Below are 6715 nucleotides of genomic sequence, written 5' to 3' on the forward strand. Positions count from 1 at the left end.
CACCACTAATTCCAGAACATTTTCATCACCCCGAAAAGAAGCCATGTGCTCATTAGCCCTCACTCTCCATTCCTCCTGTGCTATGGGCTGAACTGCCCCCCCCCCCCCCGCAATTCCTATGTTGAAGTCTTAACCCCCAGTACATCAGAGTTGTGACTTACTCGGTGACACTGTCTTTAAAGAGGTAAAGTGAGGTCATTAGGATGGGCCCTAATTGGATATGACTAGTGTCATAAGAAGAGATTAGGACACAGGCACAGAGGGGCGACCCTGTGAAGACAAAGGAAAACGACAGCCATCTACAAGCCAAGGAGAGAGGCCTCAGAGGAAACCGACCCTTTCAATGCCTTCATCTCTGACTTCTGGCCTCCAGAACTGTGAGAAAATAAGCTATTGTCTAAGCCCCCAGCCTCTGGTACTTAGTTCTGGCAGCCTGAGCAGACCGACACACCCTGCGACCACAGCCTACTTTCTATGGATTTGTCTAGTCTGGACATTTCATGTAAATGGAGTCACACAATATGTGAGCTTTTGCGACTGGCTTCCCTCCCTTAGCATCGTGTTTTCACGGTTCATCCATGTTGTCGTGTGTCAGCACTTCATTCCTTTTTGCGGCTGAATAGTCTTCCATTGTATGGGTACACCATTTTGTTTATCCATTTATGAGTCGATGGACATTTGTGTTGTTTCACTTTTTGGCTACTATGAATAATGATGCTATAAATATTCTCATATAAGTTTTCGTGTGGACATGTTTTCATTTTTCTTGGAAATACACACACACACACACACACACACACACACACACACACACACACACACACACACACCCCCCTAGGAGTGAAACTGCTGGGTCATGTGGTAACTCTGTCCAACTTTTGAGGAATTGCCAACCTGCTTGCCCCAGGGCCTTTGCACCTCCTGATCTCTTTCCTCCTCCTTACTCCAACATTCTGGGGTTAAGTCCTGGTTTGGGTGAATCAGCTTATTATACTCTCAGAATTATATTCCATTCTGATATGAGAGTTATCTCTATAGTTTTATATTCATTAATGGGGTTATTTGGCTTAATGTCTTCTTCCCCCATTCAAATGTATGGGCAGGGATTTTGTCTCATTCGTCACTGACTATATCCCCAGAGCAAGGTGTGGCACACAGCGGCCACTCAGTAAATATGATGAATGAATGAATGGAAAAAAAGGGACGGGTGAAGTTTAATTTTGAAATTTAAAGCAACTGCTGCAGCCTTAGCAGCAAATCCACGATTCCCTGCCCCATGCCAGGGAAACTGAGCACAGGTAGCAATGACCTCCTGTTTACTGTGAGCCAAATGGGTCCAGAGAGGGGCCATTGGGGGTGGGGTGGGGGCGCATGACCAGTTCAGGGGTCCATGCCCAGTGTCATGGTTCAGCAGAGGTAGAGGGGGTGGAGGAGCGGGCCCAGGAGGCTATCCAAGGCCGCTGGGACTCCCCAGGGGAAGTGCCCTTGACCCAGGACCACAGGAAACTGGAAAAGGTGGGGGAGAAAGGGAGGTACAGTGGCCAGTCGGGGAGCCAAGGGAGTTGGCTGCGATCTTCCTCTCATCGGGAAGGTGGGTCCTGGGTTGAAGTTAACCTCCAGAGGGGAAGGAAGTGGGGCCCCCGGGGAAAGTGCCAAAGGGCCAGCAGATTCTCTCCTTCTCCTCTCCTCACACACAAGTTTACCTTGAGTCTTTGGCAGGAAGGGAGATAGATGGGCAGCCTGCAGCCGCACCCCAAAGGAGTCTGCGACCACAGACTTCCGGGCACTTGGGCACTCACATGATCTGAAAACTTGAAAACTTGAGCGAAAGTCAGTTCAGCCAAGAACTGACCATTGCACACAGTTGGGTCAAGGTCACGCTCCTTTAGGGGAGCATGTGGCTTGTCTTCGTACCACTAGAACCTGCACGGCCCCGGCCACGTGAGAAGAGACCAGGAGAATGGTAATAACTAACATTTCCTCCAGTTTACAGATAAGGAAACTGAGGCGCGAGAGGTAAAGTGTCCTGCCCAAGACCACACTGCTACCGAGAGACAGAGCAGGGACTGGACCCCAAGCGGTGTGACTCTGGGAGTCTCAAAAAAAAGGAGAGGGAGAAGGAGAAAAATGAAGGGGAACTGGACACCGTTTTCAGGAATCATAGTGATCTTTACTGACACACAACTCATTGGGCACGTTATCCAAGGCTCTGGCCTCGGTGGGCAGAAGAAATGTATGCAGAGGTGGCTAAGGGGACAATGGACACAGTCAAGCCTTGCTTGGCAATGCCCAACAATGAAGGTGGGCAAAAGGCCCTGGGCAGTCGGGACGAGCCACAAAATAAAATGGTATTTTCTGGGCCACTTAACCTCCCAGGATGGTGGGACAGCAAGGCCCGGGGGTGCCTGCTGTGTCAGGGACCAGCTACATGTCTCACATTTTAGATCCCCCTTTTATAATCAAAAGGAGAAAATTAAGTTGGGCCTGAAGCAGGGGTCACAATCTGACCTGCGTGGGATGAAGATTTCTGAGTTGGTTGGGTACATTTGTTATTTGGGAGATTTCATATAAAAATCTGCATGTCCTGCTTCCCTTGGAGACCGACGCTCAAGCAACCCAAGCCTGTGATTCTGTGTGAACCAGTCAACTGGTCGGTGTCTGGTCCTAAGAGACTTAAGAATGGCTCTCTTTCACCTACAGCCCCTAAAACTCCCTATTCTCGCCGTGACACTGAAGCCAAGTGTCACCCGTCATCTTAGATCGGCCTCCTCTCACGTGCTTCCATCATCTGCCTGGTCTCTGCAGACACCTGCCTTTGCAACTTTTGCTCTAGAAACACAAGTGTAACTGGAGGGGATGGTCCCAGGCCCCCTCTGTCGTGGTTAGTGATTGGAAAGTCTGTCCCTCTCATTTGTTTTCCTAGTTGTAAATGGGGTATCACCTCTGTGGGTTCTGGGGAAACCAAATGAGATGGAAAGAACTTACTTTGAAAACAAGATGTTGAACTAATGTCCCTCTAATGCACCTCCTGAGCCTTCCTTGAATTGGCTCTTCCTATTTATAATAGTGAGAAAACAAGAAATAACCTGTGTCCAATAGGAGAGGGGTTGAGAAACCATGAAATGCTATGTAGCCTCTAAAAATGAAAGTTGTAGATACTGGTGTACGTACCAGAAGGAAGGGCACCCGTGACACGGCAACTGAAAAAATGCAAGCCGCAGAACATTCTGTACATTATGGCAGGATTTCACTTTTATTAACAAAAATTATGTATGCACATATTTTTGTATGTAGACAGAAAATTTCTGGAAGCATAGCTACCCCATCTGTTGAAGTTATCAATGGGCTGTGGGATGGGGAAACGCTCACTTTTATGTACTATGGGCTGTTCGAAACTTAAGCATTTGCCAGGGTGCCACTGTGCCAAGCATTTCTTAACAATCTCTCATCTTCTCAACTCTACTGGGTGGGTGTTTTCATTTCCGTTGCACAGATGAGGAAGCTGAGGCTGAGAATCAAGTCATGTGCCCAAGGCCGATACAGCTGGTATTAGAGGCAAATTAAGAGACTCTGAAACCCAGGCTTTCCCCACCATACTCTAAGGCCTGCTCATAACTGTACGAATGTTTTTTGTTTTTTTTAATTGGGGAGTTGGGGGGATGGGAACAGTGCTGGGGAATTGGGGGAAGGGGAACAGACAAGTTGCTGTCGTTTTGTTCTTCAATCTAGTTGTGGAGGACGTTGCTTCACTGGCCCAAGTTGGCACCATCATTGCGCTCTTCCCGGGCGAGGCAGATCAGTCGCCGGCTTCTGGACGGCTGCTCACTGCAGCTGCTGGCCGCTCACGCTGGCTGCTGGCTATATACGGTAGCCCATGGCAACCCACTGCCACAGGGGCTGCAGCCTACGCCGTCGCCGGCAACTCACGGCAGACCAGCTCCAGGTTGAGCTGTTGTTCAGCATCTTAGCTGTGGAGGGCAGTATCACTGGCCCTCATATGTGGGATCCGAACCGGGGCCCTCTGGCGTCCCAAGCCAGTTCTTAACCATTGTGCCACTCGGCCAGCCCCTGTATGAATGTTTTGCATTAAAAACAAAAACAAAAACAAAACCCCTTGGGCCGGCCAAGTGGCTCATTAGTTAAGAGCTGGCTTGGGACGCCAGCTCTGGGCAGCAGGGCCACCGGTTAGGTTCCCACATGGGCCAGTGACGCTGCACCCTCTACGGCTGGGATGGTGAACAGCAGCTCGACCTGGAGCTGGGCTGCCGTGAGTCACTGGTGACGGCGTGGGCTGCAGCGGGGCTGCAGCGGGCTGCCGTGAGCTGCCGTGAGTTGCTGTGAGTGGCCAGCAGCCGGCGTGAGGCACCATGAGCGGCCGTCCAATGGCCGGTGACCAATCTGCCTCCGCCGGGAAGAGTGCAATGATCACACTACCAACATGGGCCAGTGGGACAATGTCCTCCACGACTGGACTGAGGAACAGAAGGACAGCAACTTGTCTGTTCCCAATTCCCCAATAAAACCTTTAAAACAAAACAACAAGAAAAAAAACCTCAAGTCCTTCTGTGACTTTTCCTAGAAGTTTTTTTTTTAGCTGAGCCATCCTGCCGCCTGTTGGCAGCTCAGGCCAGGAATCGAACCGCTGTTGCTCAGAGCTCGCACTCGTGAGCAATTTCTTAACCAACTGAGCCACTTGGCCGGCCCTCCTCAAGTCCGAAAATGACTTTTAAAAAAGGTCATCGTGTCAAGTAAGCCTCATATGCTGGGCACACTCCATTTCAGAGGTGACAAGGTCGGTGGCACTCTCCCTCAGGGGCCCGACCGACCCACAGTCAAACGGACTCTTCATCAGCAGAGGGCCCTGCAAAGCACGTGCTGGCACCAACCTCCTGAGAAGGCCTTGGTGAACCACCTCAGAAGTTGTGTTAGCAGGATTCCTGTAACGTTGCTACAACACTGAAGGCCTACAAAGAATCTGGGTACTGGCTGGTAGCTATTAACCAAGTATAGAAAAAAGTTAATCCCTTTCTTCTGGAGTGGATGGAAATGTCTAAATATGTGTGTGTGTGTATGTGTGTGTGTGGGGGGTGGGGCGTTGAAGCATCTTTTGGGGGGGAGCGCTTGGACAAAAGCTACTGTCATCTTTTGGTATCTGTTTGCCTATTAACACACTGTTTCCTGAATACTTACTATCGGCCAGCTCTGAGGCTCTAGTGAGGAATAAGACATACACAGTCTCTGCCTTCATGACACTCCATTCTAGAGATGGACTTTCAACCAGGGCACCAGGGTCCACCACAGACACTCCGGTTGACCTGGGTGAAAACCCAGCTCGCCTACCTACTACAGTCACATGACAGGAACTGCAGCCTCTGTGCCTCACTCTCTACCTTCTTATGCTGCCCGATGCTGGTGGGCTAGCACAGTGCTTAGGATCCATCAATGGTAGTTGCTTTGTAGTGGTAAAAGCAAAGCAGCTGTCCAGCACAGTCCTGACCACTGTAACGTACTGCGACAACGGGAAGGTCCTGCGTCCAATACGGTAGCCAGGAGTCGCATGGCTTCACCGTGAAACTGAGCCACGGGATTTTTTTTATCAAACAGCTACAGTGGCTAGTGGGTCACCGTACTGGACAATGCAGGGCGGTCTAGAAGATGGCCAGATCCAGGGTGAGGTGGGTGATACAGCAAGCAAGCAGGAGCTGGGGGAAACGGAAGGGGCAGGGCGGCTGCAGGAAGGCGGCGGCATCGCGAGGAGACAGGCTCAGAAGGGCTCGGAATGGCAGGAACAGGTGGTTCAAGGCTAGTGCTGAGTAGTTTTCAAGCAGGGCGAGGAAAGGCGAGCACGCCTCAGGAAGTAGGTGAAGTGAAAGCCAGGCACAAAAAGGCACACATTTCCCTGATGCGTCCAGAATAGGCAAATCTAAGGGCCGGCTGAGTGGCTCAGTTGGTTAAGAGCTCACTCAAGAGTTTGAGTTCTGAGCAACAGTGGTTCGAGTCCAGCCCAAGCTGAGCAGCCGCTGAGCTGCCAACAGGTAGCAGGATGGCTCAGCCAAAACAAACCAAAAAAACAAAACAAAACAAAAAAAACAAAACCAAAAAAAACCAGAATAGGCAAATCTACAGAGCAGAGAGATTAGCAGCTGCCAGTGGCTGGGGATGCGGGTGAGTGGGGAAGGGGGAAGTGACTGCTAAGAATGGGGTTTCTTTGGGGGCTGATGGAAGTGTTCCAAAATTAGGCTATGGTGATGGTTACACAGTGCTGAAAGCCAATGACTTGTGCACTTTAAGTGGGTGAACTGTATAGTGTGTGAATTGTATCTCCATCAGGTGGTTTGAAAACACCAAAAACTCAGGCCTCAGGTCAGTGGGACCCCTGCGGGGGGTGGTGAGGTGGGGACAGAGGCAGGGCCGAAATCCTGTATACTTGGCTGCAGTAGTGTCTGGATGGCCCTGTCCAGGTAAAATGTATTCAATGTCTCATCCCAAGAGTCTGATTTTAAAAAAAAAGAGCCCTCTCCATAGCTGGAACCTTTACCAGGAAAGGGAAAGTCAATGTATGCAAAAGAAATTAACCACCATCTGGTGGGGGTTGGAAAGGACTCCTACGAGAGAAGAAAAACGCCTGAAAAAGGAAGGTGTAAGCAGCAGCCATCTATGATCTCTCCCGGAAGGGCTATGTTATCAGACGTTAGAATGACATTCCCAGAGGTGA

Source organism: Hipposideros armiger, unplaced genomic scaffold (assembly GCF_001890085.2).
Source record: "Hipposideros armiger isolate ML-2016 unplaced genomic scaffold, ASM189008v1 scaffold_258, whole genome shotgun sequence".
Classification (NCBI taxonomy): Eukaryota; Metazoa; Chordata; class Mammalia; order Chiroptera; family Hipposideridae; genus Hipposideros; species Hipposideros armiger.